This window comes from Ischnura elegans, chromosome 4 (genome assembly GCF_921293095.1).
Source record: "Ischnura elegans chromosome 4, ioIscEleg1.1, whole genome shotgun sequence".
NCBI lineage: Eukaryota > Metazoa > Arthropoda > Insecta > Odonata > Coenagrionidae > Ischnura > Ischnura elegans.
The window spans coordinates 42,030,553-42,043,047 of NC_060249.1; the positions used below are offsets into that span (position 1 = coordinate 42,030,553).

Genomic DNA, 12,495 nt, shown 5'->3' on the forward strand with positions numbered 1-12,495 from the left:
GTGCCATGTACGAATAGCCATAAATTGTTATTTTGAAACATCTAGCATCACCATTGACTGCAATTTTATCAACTACGAGGCATGTCCAGAAAGTAAAAGTACTGTTCAGCTCTCTCACCGTGGGATTTTTTCAAGTGGGCTACACTGTTTGGTAGTACGAGTAGCCTCTGTACATAATGAGCACCGGCGGCCTTTGTTAATACCAAAATTCGCCTTGTAGTGGCCATTTTTGTGGAATATGTCGTGAAGAAATCCCACCAAGTGCGAGGTGCACAATGTCATAAGGGTTCTTGTTGTGGAAGGAAAAACGCTGACAGAAATTTTTGTCTGTATCAAAACTGTTTATGGTGAAAGTGCTATGAACCAAATGAACATGTTTAAGTGGTGTCATGAGTTTAAGTAAGGAAGAACAAAAAAAGACAGTACTCACAGTTCAGTGCAGTGGATTGGTTCCCTACCTTCCAAAAAAAAATTCAGAGAATCAATGTTGCTCAGAAAATGATAGCATCCATATTTTTTTTTGACCAAAAAGGGAGACGATTAATGCAACACAATATTGCTAGATCCTAAAACACCTGCGGTGAGCAATTCAAAACAATCAGAGGGGAATGTTGATTAAGGGAGTGTGTTGCACGACAATGCTGCCCACACACGGCCAACTCCTCCAAGGTGCTTTTGGATTTGTTTGAGTGGGACATTTTTAATCACCCTGCATATTCCTCGGACTTGGCATCTTCAATTCTCATTTTTTCACCTTCCTGGAGACTCACATGGGTGGATAAAAGTTTTCAAACGATGTCGAAGTGAAAAAAAGAGGCCAATAAGGGGATGAAGGAGAACGCAGGGGAGTTCTATGAGGAGGGAATCAAAAAACTAATGCCACGACTGAAAACCTGCATAGAATAGGAAGGCAACTACATGAAAAAACAGGTAAAATATGAGCTCGTATAGACCTTTAATATCTCTAATTTTTTCAATGAATCATTTTTTATAGAAAAGAAAAAGGCAATACTGTTACTTTCTGGATACCCCTCATGATAATTCTACTTGATTTCGCTTGGATGTTTACTATGAAGTTTATCAGCCTTAAAGCTTATTGGTAATCTTAGAATACCTAAAGGATAAATGTAAATCTTAAAGAAATATTTGAACAACTATTTTATGTTTTCCATGTAATGAAGGCAAAATGACATTCTACCTAAAAATCCACCCTTGCATTGAAGCATTTGGAGGTTTTGGAATTTGGCTTATAGTAGATTCCTGAATGATCAACAAGATGGCACATTTTAAAATGCCCATCTGTCACTGCATTCTTAAATCCAACTCAATACGATTACTGAGCACCAAGGGACTACAATCTCTTGATTGCTTCTGACAATGAGTTTCGGTGGAAGAAACAGAAGGGATGAGACAGGGCAGGGAAATAAATAGGAGATGATTCAAAACTTCTTAAAATGCTTGGTGAACTGATTTAAGAATTCAATCGTGAAATATGCTTATTATTCTATATATGTCATCATCAAGTATACAATCTTTTTTGAGGGGACAATGAGCTTGAGAGTCCACTTAGATTCCTTTAGTTGCTTATATTTATACATTTATATTTCTGGTGGGTAGCAGTTTTGGACTTCGATATATATATGGAAGTGCAAAACTGCAATGGGCAATAGGGTGGTTTCCTATTGTTTTTTTATTGCCCACGTAGAAAGATTATTACTCCTGGAGTACGCATTTCACGCTTTTAGATTTTTAAATGACAATAGGTATCTATTTTTCGTGATATAATGAAAAGTGAAAAATTTAAAGCCTGGGAAAACGTGATGGCTAAGTATGAATGCTGGGAAAAGCCCGTGTGACATCATTCTGGTTCCCGCTGTTGCCCTGTGAGGTGACCTTGGGGCGAGGACATGTGCGCCGCTGCAATGCAGGCTGCTAGCAGGTAGCAGAGTACCCTGCTATAAGGTAGCGCTTGGCTTAAATAAGGATTATTAATACCTTATCAAACGAAGGAAACTTTCCGACCATAGGCAGTTTTAATAGGTGATTATTAAGAGATGTTTTCCTGAGCTCTGTGCCTCATGCATGCATTGGTAATCTCAGACAATGTAAAACTCCTATCTACTCGTATAGAAACTAGGTCCCGGTGACGCCACGTGGAATGGCATCGCATGGACGCCAATCTGGCCTTTTTCAGATGTGGCTAAAATTGACCATTGCCATTCATCTAAACTGGCATTTCTAAAACCAAATAATTTATATATTATGAATACACTAATGGTGGGTAAGGAATCGCAATCAATCCATTTCGTTTTCTTTGATGGAGGAAACTATGCTATTGAAGGTAATACTTATGACTACATGATACAAATTTATCATCCAATACTTATAATATCAATTTATGGCAATTCATGCAAGTTTGTTATAGAAATTCAAGTTTTTACTGCAGTACCTAAGAATATATTTACTAATGCACTATTATAATTCATTTTCGGGAATACGTCTGCGTGCTATTAATAGCACGCAGACGTATTCCCGAAAATGAATTATAATAGTGCATCTAATCGCTGCGAAAACCTTAAAACTAAAATTTATATTTACTAATGTTGAGCATCAATGCATGATGGTTCACAAACTCCATCATTTCAAACATCTGTCCCCTCATTTTCACTTCTGCCTCTTACTCTCCCATCACCTCCCTCATCATTGTTTACGTATAAACGTAAAACAGCTCCAAGGGCAATCAACAATCTTGTTTCATGCCTTAGAGAATGCTTGTCCACTCTCTGTCTGCCGTCCTCCCCTTGAATTGTCTGATATTTTAAGAGAGTATGCCAACTGTCTATTGAATATATACCCATTTTTCTTACATGTAAGCATCACTTTAGCATATTTTGAAAGAAATCTAAGCACTTTTTCTGGATGAGCATCCTTTAGCCGCCAAATCGAGGAAGTTTTGGTTAATTTTTTATCACTTCTCATTGAAAAATAATGCTAGTGAAACTGCCTCCGCAGTCCCATGGGTTCAATATTTGACGATATGGAGCCTTTGTAGTAGAAATGAGTTATACCTAGTAGAAGTTAGTAATTTATTATAAGTATCGATCGGATTGGTCGTCGTGCTGTCACTCAACGCTTTTCATTAAGCACCTTCTTTTCACACCTTTCACCTCTCTTTTCGTATGTCTCACTCATTTGCTCGAATCGAAGTAGTTAAGTAAATTAAATTATTTTAAAATCGTATCCTTTAAAGCCAAATTAAACTTCTTGTCTCCCTCTAAATAAACCATCTTCATTTTATGAGGGTCGAACCAGTTGAACTTCTTTTCAAATGCGGCGCGAGTGCGCACACAGAAATGCGAGTTTCATTTTTGTTCATGGCAGCGGATTTTGATTGGAATCATTTCGAAGGTGGATAGTAGTGCTCGTCGACGCTGACTAGTTTGCATAATAACTTTCGTCATTGTCAAATGTCCACCAAACAGAAAAATAACTATTTTACTGCCCGCGTGTACCACCGATATTCATTCAATTAAGTTGCACAGTCACTGCATGACATATCGTGGAAATTTGAACCTCTGATTCACGTACTTGAAGGTGTGTAACTTATGGCATTTACTACTCGTTCTTTTATAATGTTAATAATTGTGTGCTGGCATGATAAGTCTCTTTCGGTGTTATGATCATGGAGTGAAAAGAAAGTAGAGAAATAAACGCATTCGATGGAGTATGTTATGTCTTACAAGATCGTATGTTGTCATCATCAAGTTATCATTATAGTTATTTTTGCAAAACATTTTAGTGGTGTAATTCTTGTAAACAACATTAAAGTGGCCATTGCATCAATCCAAGTTTAACCGAAACGTATTATGAGATGTATAACGTGAGAGATGTGTTGTTCTTTGAAATATTGATTACATATTGCTGTTGTCTATGATTGAGCTTTGCCGTCGACAATGCCAAGAATGTACCTTTGGGTCGAATTATATGTCTGATTATAAACTTTTATGTGATGTAATGAAGATATGAAGTCATGTAAGGTTGTAGCCGATTGAACTCTCATCCCATAATCATGTGGTCAATTGTGGATAACTTTTGAAGATTTCTTGCGAGAGTTCGATGTTTAATCCTCAAAAGTATGTTAGCTATAGTTATTTTTATTTAAATATATTTTATCGCAGCTTTTTTTAGATGGAACTTCTGTTGTCTGTTTGCTATTTTGACATTTACTTAGTTTCTGATGGCACCAAACGATTTCATAGAATAAAATGGCAGTCGACCATGACATCAACGCCGTTTCTGACTTACTTGACGTTTTCTAGCCAAAAGAGTACCCATATTTTTCTCTTCATCTGGTGCCTAAGGGGAATGAGAATGAACTCATTAAAATTAATCTTAAGATATATTATTTTTACCATCGGAAAGCTTTATAAAAGCATTATGTCGAGCTGGGAATTTCTCATGTATATTGAAGTGGTTAATTGTATGATCATTACTTTTGACTTATGCATAAACTAAACTACAATTTTTTTGTTATTCTACCTCCTTACTTCCCCTCGTTTGACCATTAGTGGATACAGAAAAAACTTAAAAGATATCTTGAGCTAAGTACCTTTACCCAATGCTAGGCAATGTGGGCAGCTCTGCAAGGGGGAGGTGCGTGCCGTCATATGTATCCGCCACTGCATTTGACTGCCATACTATTTTCCTTACCTCACCTCTCATCGGAGGTGTAACGCTGCCTATTTTTATGAAACTTGCATTTCAAAAACATTCGGTTACTTATCAAAGAGTTCATGTTAAGGGATTCATGGGATATGAGAGAGATTCAGCTGAAAGGTTGTTGACTATTGGCCTTTTTCACCAATTGTTTAAAATTGTCTATTGTGATGGAGAGTTAAAAATTTAGAGACCTGTATTTTTCCCTTTTTTGATCTGGTGCCTACTAATCAAGCTGTTAGTTGAGAGAAGTCAATGATCTATCGTTACCCTTATACAGACAAGTTGATGACATCACTGATTCTTGTCACCACTTCCCTATTTCTTCTTGGCCGCATGTGTGTCATTGTTGTTTACCGTGAGCAAATTTCTCTGTCTGAAAGATTAAATGAGCTCAAACTTATAGACTTCACCAACTCATGAAATGTTAGCAGCAACTTTCGCATTTTTTTGTTTTAAAATTGCCGAAGAATGGCTAATTAGGGAAGGTTTTTTATAGTAGCTTATTTTTCCCTTCCATATTCCAATTTCTTTAGCAAATTGCAGTTTTGGATTGAATGAACGACCCCATTAAGAAACATAAACCAGAGTACAGAAGCATCAATGTTACTTTAAGTGAATGCTCTCCCTCCCTACATCATCTGCTGTAAGTTTATATTTAGCCCTCGCCTAAGTCATTATCATAGCATTTTCACTACTTTTTTCTGGGACACTTGCAGGTCCAGGTAGTGACAAGAGAGCCAATTTGTCTCCTCTCAAGGCAGAATTGTATACTATTTAATGATATTGGAGGATTATTCCTTACCCCCACCTGGTTTTATGGTACATTGGTAGATTTTGTCCTTGTTCCCTTTCCAGAGAGATTTAACCCATTCCTCCAAGACTTGATTTTGTAGCCACCAGTCTTGGAAGCCAAACAACCTCTACCCTCCTTACTGTCAGCAATGCATCCCTCCCCCTGTGATGTAATATCACATCAATACTACATGCTCCTCACCATTCCCCACTCTTACCTGTCCTCTGACAGGGAAAGACATATTATCGTTCCCGATGATGGCTGCCTAGCAACTGAAAAACTGGTTTTGGAGATTAGTATTCATAATTCAATTAGCTTTCGGAGAAATATTACTAAATATCAATCTTGGAAGTGGATGATTTTGGAAGTTCATGGTCATTCATCTGTGAAGGTTTAAATTGAGATCATTTCCACATTGGTAATGTATCAAATACCTAGTCATTAGATTGAAATTATCTTGTGAAGAGTGCATAATTTTATGCTGTTAGTTATAATTTGTGGTCACATTATGTATCAGAGAAACAAATCCTTTGAATAACAGCTTTGAGATTTTATCATAAATCCTCTATTTTTCTTATTTTTTCATCATTTTTTTTCAATAGTTCATTTTAAATCCTGAAATTTTGCCTGCTTTAAAGTCAGATCTGGAAAAATGAGCCAATTTTCAAGAAAGTCTAATTCATGACAGTTTTCACATTTAGTTTTTCCTTGCTTATGATTTCAAGTATTTGAATGATTATATTATGGTTTTTTCAGCTGTTGAACCTGACCTCATTTTGCTCTGGTCCTCCAGTAATCACTGGTGTCATATAAGGTCAGTCCTAGTTCATTGATATATGAAGTACTCCAGCATTTGATGTATTTCTTCTTGTCTGGTAAACTTAAAATTATTTGCAGTGTTTTTATAATTTTAACCATTATATCCATAGTTAGAGATTAAAATGCATGAATCATGTATTTTTCCTCGCAAGTTTTTTACTGCCCTACATGTGTCAACTCTCGCTTGTCATTAGAAAGGGTAAGGCTGAAATGGCTCAAGGGTTACGAAAGTGGTAGGGTGCTTAATAAATTGTGTTGGAAATTAAATAATTTCTTATAGTATGTCTATATCCATTAAGTATCACCTGTGTCAATCCAAGTAATAGCAATAGTTGACGAACCATAAAATTCTTAAAAATCATGCTTTTTTAGCTATTTTATTATTTCTAAATATTTGCTCTATCCAGCTGCTCAGTCTGGGTGGGGTTTTTGGGGTTTAGCATACAAGAGATGAAGTTGACCTAGGAAAAGAGAAATTCTTACTGAAACTTAGTACTTCAAAATATTACTGTGACCATTGAATTAAATATTTTTATATTTGTTGTCTTATATTTTAATAGGTTAGCTCAATTTGAAGGACAGTAATCATAACTCTTTTGATCAATTATAGTGAAAATTCTCATAGAGTCATTGTGGCTGCACTGCTAGTTAAGGCTTACAATAAATGCCAATTTATGTGTCATGTAAACATTTAGTGCCAGATTTTGTTATTGTCACTGATGCGATGTTATTCAAATTAATCATCATTAGGATGAGTCAGTTCAACTTCTATGCCTAATTCATTTCCGGTTTAGTTCTTGGTATCAGTTCTCTGTCCTGGCTCTTGGCTCCAATTATTAATCTAGTGGTTCTATTTCATGGCTTAAGTTTTACAAACTATTGTATAATGATTTTGGTTGGTTTGTTATGAAAACTGCCTAAAATAATCTCAGAAGTGATTGGTACTACATATCTCTCAATGTATAGTTTGCCTTGTAAATGAAGTTCAGCATAAGTTTTAAATAAATAATGGTTTTAGCGATTATTGGTTTGGTACAAATTCTTTTTGGCTATCAGTTCTATGCTCAGGAACCAATGAGACTGAAAACCAAAGAACCGAAGCGACCCATCCCCAATTATTTTATTCTTATGTAGATTGTAAATAGCTAACTTCAATCAATTGTTCCTGTTTATTTTAGTTTCCTTTGAGTATGTTTATTTGATAAGAATGTGATGACAGGTAAGAAAGAAAAGATTAATTTCAAACTCAATAAGATGATGGATTTTCCCATACCAAGTCTTTGCAAAAAGGTAATGTCCACTAGCTCTCTCAGATTCCCTACACATTTTCCACAGTAAAGGACCCTTGTAAATAATAAAAAAATACCAATTTGCGGAGGTGTGCAGCAATCAATGAAAAAATTATCTCAAGTGAAATTTGTGTAATTCTATATAGGGTGGAGAAAAATTGTGCCACGAAATTTTAACCCAGTGTAGCTGATGCCATTAAGAGTCAAAATTACTAATGATGTTTAGATTGTGAATGCACCATTTTTAAATGACAGAAACTCTGTGCCAAGCACTCTGATTTGCCACGAGTTTTCCCTGTTGTTGGATGCTCTGGACAACTCATAGCCTGGAATGCTTTGCCTACTGGAGATCGCAATGTATCCATGGTAGCTCCATCTCTGTGGTAGCACGGCAATAGTACAAACTTGTGACCAATGGGAGTGCACAAAGTTTCTGTAGTTTAAAGATTCGTAAAAACGTTAGTAAAAAAAAGGTCTTGACCTAAATATCATTAATAATTTTGGATACTACTGGCATCAGCTATCTGGGGTTAAAATTTGGTGACAAATTATCTCTCCACCTTGAAGATGAACAACTATAGCTCTTTTAACGACAGATATGCAGCATTTTGACTTACATTATGGAGAGGGAAGTAAATAGAACTTGAAATCGCTGTTTAAAGTGGTTTTATGTAATTTCCAAAAATATAATATATTATAATATATTGCCGGCCTCGGTGGCGGCGGGGTAACGTTCTCGCCTGCCAAACAAGAGGTCGCGGGTTCGAGCCCCGCCTGGGTAGGTTTCCCCGGTCCAGGGCATGGTTGTTTGTGTATGTTTACTTGTTACATATGTTGAATACCCCGATATAAAATGGCCAATAAGAGCTGTATCCGGTGGTTTGAAAATAAAAAAATAAAAACAAGCCATTTACTTAACACTTAAAAATTGAATATCTAAAATAATCTCCCCAATGTTTTTGGCTGAATTCCAAAACAACCTGGGGTGTACTAGGCATACTTTAAATTCCACAGTTTCTTGAATTAGTGTTAAGTTTTTTGCCTTTGTGTGGACTTCACAATGAAAACGAAACTAGAGCCGGTATAGGTGTTCTACAAATTTTTTCCATCTTTGTTAAAGAAACAAGGCATGGCATGGGCCAGAATGTGTGGCCAACGTATGTGATCCAAAAATGTTTTGTATTTTCTTACCTTAAGCTGCATTTTTTGGTTGGCAATGGTTTTTTAATAAAATGCAGTCACATTTAAAGATGTTTTAAATCATCGTAAGAGGGGGGTGGGATGGCATGGCTGCATTGCTGAGAATGAAAGCTTTGGAGTGAAAGCTTTACGCCCCACGAAGGTTGTGCTTGACAGCGATCGGAATTACTCCTATTGAGTTTTATTGCAAATAATGGATTCTGATTGGTTGTGAATTCCATCAGAATTTATTGTGTTTGAAGATTATCTTTCTAAGGACGATATGAGCTCTAGTAGTGAGTCTTCAGAGAAGTGGCGGATGATACATATGGGTGGTCTGGTGCCCCTTGCCAGGCCGCCTGCATTACCGAACATTGCAGAACTACAATTGTAACTATCAGTACAATAACTTGTAATTGCAATATCTTAAGATGGCATTGCCTTGTATATGTGTATAATAAGCTTAAATACAACTTTCTTTAACTTTGCATGTGATTTGATTATTTTTTATGACGATAAAATTAAAGGTAGCTCAATAGGGTAGTTTCCTTCATCAAAGAAAACGAAATGCAATGATTGCGATTCCTTACCCACCATTAGTGTATTCATAATATAAAAATTATTTGGTTTTAGAAATACCGGTTTAGACGAATGGCAATGATCAATTTTATCCTCATTTGAAAAATGCCAGATTGGCGCCCATGCGATACCACCCCACGTGACGTCAAAGGGACCTAGTTTCTATACGAGTAGATAGGAGTTTTACATCTTCTGAGATTTCCAATGCATGCATGAGGCACAGAGCTCGAGGAAACATGTCTTAATAATCTCCTATTAAAACTGGATAAGGTCGGAAAGTTTTCTTCGTTGGATAAGGTATTAATAGTCCTTATTTAAGCCAAGCGCTACCAGCTAGCATGGTACTTAGCTACCTGCTAGCAGCCTGCGTCGTATCAGCGCTCATGCCTCGCCCCAAGGTCACCTCACAAGGCGGCAGGGGGAACCAGAAATACGTCACACGGACTTTTTCCCATCATTCCTACTTAGCCGTCGCGTTTTCGCGCGCTTGAAAATTTTCACTTTCGTTTAATCGCGAAAAATAAATATCGTCATTTAAAAATCTGAAAGTGTGAAATTCGTACTCCAGGAGTAATAATCTTTCGATTTAGGCAATAAAAAAATATTAGGAAACCACTCTATTTTATCTTTTGTGCCCCCCTTGAGTTTTTTCTGTATTCGCCGCCGCTTCAAAGGAGTGGCATAACTAGGAATATGCTTTGGGGGGATGGCTGGGTCTGAGGGGGCGACTTCCTCACTCCTCCCCTCCAGATAATGGGAAAATTTTTGAAAACTGACATGCCTGGAAATACAATTTACACCATATGGGCACTTAAAATTTGGGTGTCTCTTTAATTCTGCCTCTTAATTCTCTTTTAATGTTGGACATTACCGTTCCTATTTTTCAATATCAATGGCTTTGGTGCTATTGATGGTACAGTAAGATTTCTGCTAATTCTTACCACATTTATTATACTCGCTTTCTTGTTTGTACTTCTAGGAAAAATCTTTCAACTCAAATTTCGATCAATTTATGATAAGCTTGAGCGCTGAAATTTTCAGGATACCTCACAACTGGATGACTATGCAATGTTCTTACACTTTTACCATGATCGGAATAGTATTTCGAGTAATATTCAGAAATAAAAATGAAATATGGAGTTCCAAAAATGTACACTTAAATCCAATGGAGGCGCTGCAATCATTACATCTAGTGAACAGGGTTCCCACTCAACCGTGAAAACCTTAAAACCTTGAATAAGCCGTCAATTTTGTATACCGTGAAAAACCTGGAAAAAGCCGTGAATTTCGTCATAAAACATTAAAAATCTTTCAAACTTGATTGTAAAACTGAGATTGAACAATCAAAATAAAAATCGATTTGTCGATCATGTTTCAAGTACAGTCAGTACAGTCATGCGAGGACACTTTGCACGAATTTATCTCCTCACGTATATTCGAAGCGCAATTATTGGTCCCTGTGTCATGACGACACATTGCCACTAAGGCTGTGATTGGAAGACAGATAGCTAAACTGTTCATTAACCATGTCGAAAAATCGGACACTATTTCGTCACTTCCCTGCCACCCTACTCCCTCCATTTTCCCACTCACTACCTTTAGCCGGCCCTGAATTTTGCTAACGATAGGTGACGTCATCAGAGATAGCACTTTGATTGCTGCGTTTGCATTCATAGAGTCTGTTGCGTATGTTATTTTTTTTTATTTAACGTGTGGCCAGTAATTGTTACGTGATCAATATTTCTGCCTAAAATGCCCTATCTACAGACCGTGAATTTGACTACATTTTGACCGTGAAAACCTGGAAAAATCGTGAATTTTATAATTTAGTGGGAATGGGAACCCAGATAAAGTATCTGCTTGTAAACCCCTTGATCCAAATAACTTTGGATCCAAATGACTTTGGATCAAGGGGTTTTTACCGCAAAACCAAATTCTACATACTGCAAGGGATACATAAACCTTGCCCAAACCCTCCCATTACTGCGCTTCTATCACCAATAATAATAAGAGATGGATGTAGTACTAAAAGAAAGAATCTGAGATAAATTTAACACTTTTTTACAGACTTAATTTCCTTGCAAATGTTCATTCGGCACTGTCAGAGGAGTAATTTGAAACTAAATCTGTATTCTCTGCTATATTTTTTGTTTGCTCAAATCGAGGATACTACTTTTTACCTTATGCTTTTGCTCTAGGTCAGATCTATGAACATCAAACTTTGAGAATATCAATGAAAATTTCGGTCTAATGACCGCATGCCGAGGATGTTGACGCCTCCAAACTGTGAAGGTCGTCTATTTTTTGTTTTTAATGTTGTCGTTGCTTATTTAAATGTCCAAATCAATTTCTTCGGTCAGATTGGCATTTTTTCCCTCTTCATGGTAGGTTTTTTTTTAATTTTTCACAATTTGGTGAAATTTGTCATGATTGCGATTTTCGGTGGTCATTTGGCCGGGATGCCGAGGGTATTTAAAAATGAGCACGATTGCTCTTCCTTTTTCATGGTCTCCATCAATTTTCCTCGCTTCCATTTGATTAGGTAATTAAGTGGAATGACTTCGGATAACCTCACAGCATACCGAGCGTTTTCAATTTCCAAAGCAATTATAAAAGCTGTTTTTTATTCAGAAACAGGGCACTTTCTAATGTTTATGTAGGTGTCTGAAATCTCCGAAACGGCCCTTAAATTGCTCCATCTTCTCCCTAGATTCTTGTCCTACCCGTTTTATTTTGCTATTTTATGATCAAAACTTGATGAGTCTTTCCTCCTACTGCGAAAAATTGATTAGCAACATAAGATTTAATAAAAACTTAAGCTATCTGGTTTGGTGTTGGTTACGGCAAAATCCTGTCTCAGTCCACGTTCTCGTATATAAAAGAACCTTCGAACGAATCTCATTTATTTGTGGATTTAACGCCTTTTAGTTTCATTATCGAAGAAGTTTTTTAAAGATGTCATCGAAATTAAAAAAAAAAAAAAAAAAAAATTAAACCATCTTCTTACTTTTATGGGGAGCAGATCTTTTACTCCATCTGTGTTCTAGCTTTTTCACCTAAATATTTTGTTGTAGAGTTGTATTTATCCGAAAATCATATATTTCATTAAGTTTGCTG

General features: G+C 36.5%; 1 protein-coding gene across 2 annotated transcripts in view; it reads left to right on the plus strand.

Annotated features, from left to right (window-relative positions):
- The first annotated feature begins 3,382 nt into the window (after positions 1-3,382).
- Positions 3,383-12,495, plus strand: part of LOC124157362 — a 385,239-nt gene continuing 376,126 nt past the window's right edge. Inside the window, exons 1-2 of one of the 2 annotated variants that reach the window (XM_046532026.1) lie at positions 3,383-3,594; positions 6,269-6,326. The gene's annotated coding sequence lies outside the window, so the exon portion shown is untranslated. The remainder of the gene's footprint in view (positions 3,595-6,268; positions 6,327-12,495) is intronic. The other variant, XM_046532027.1, reaches the window with a different exon arrangement.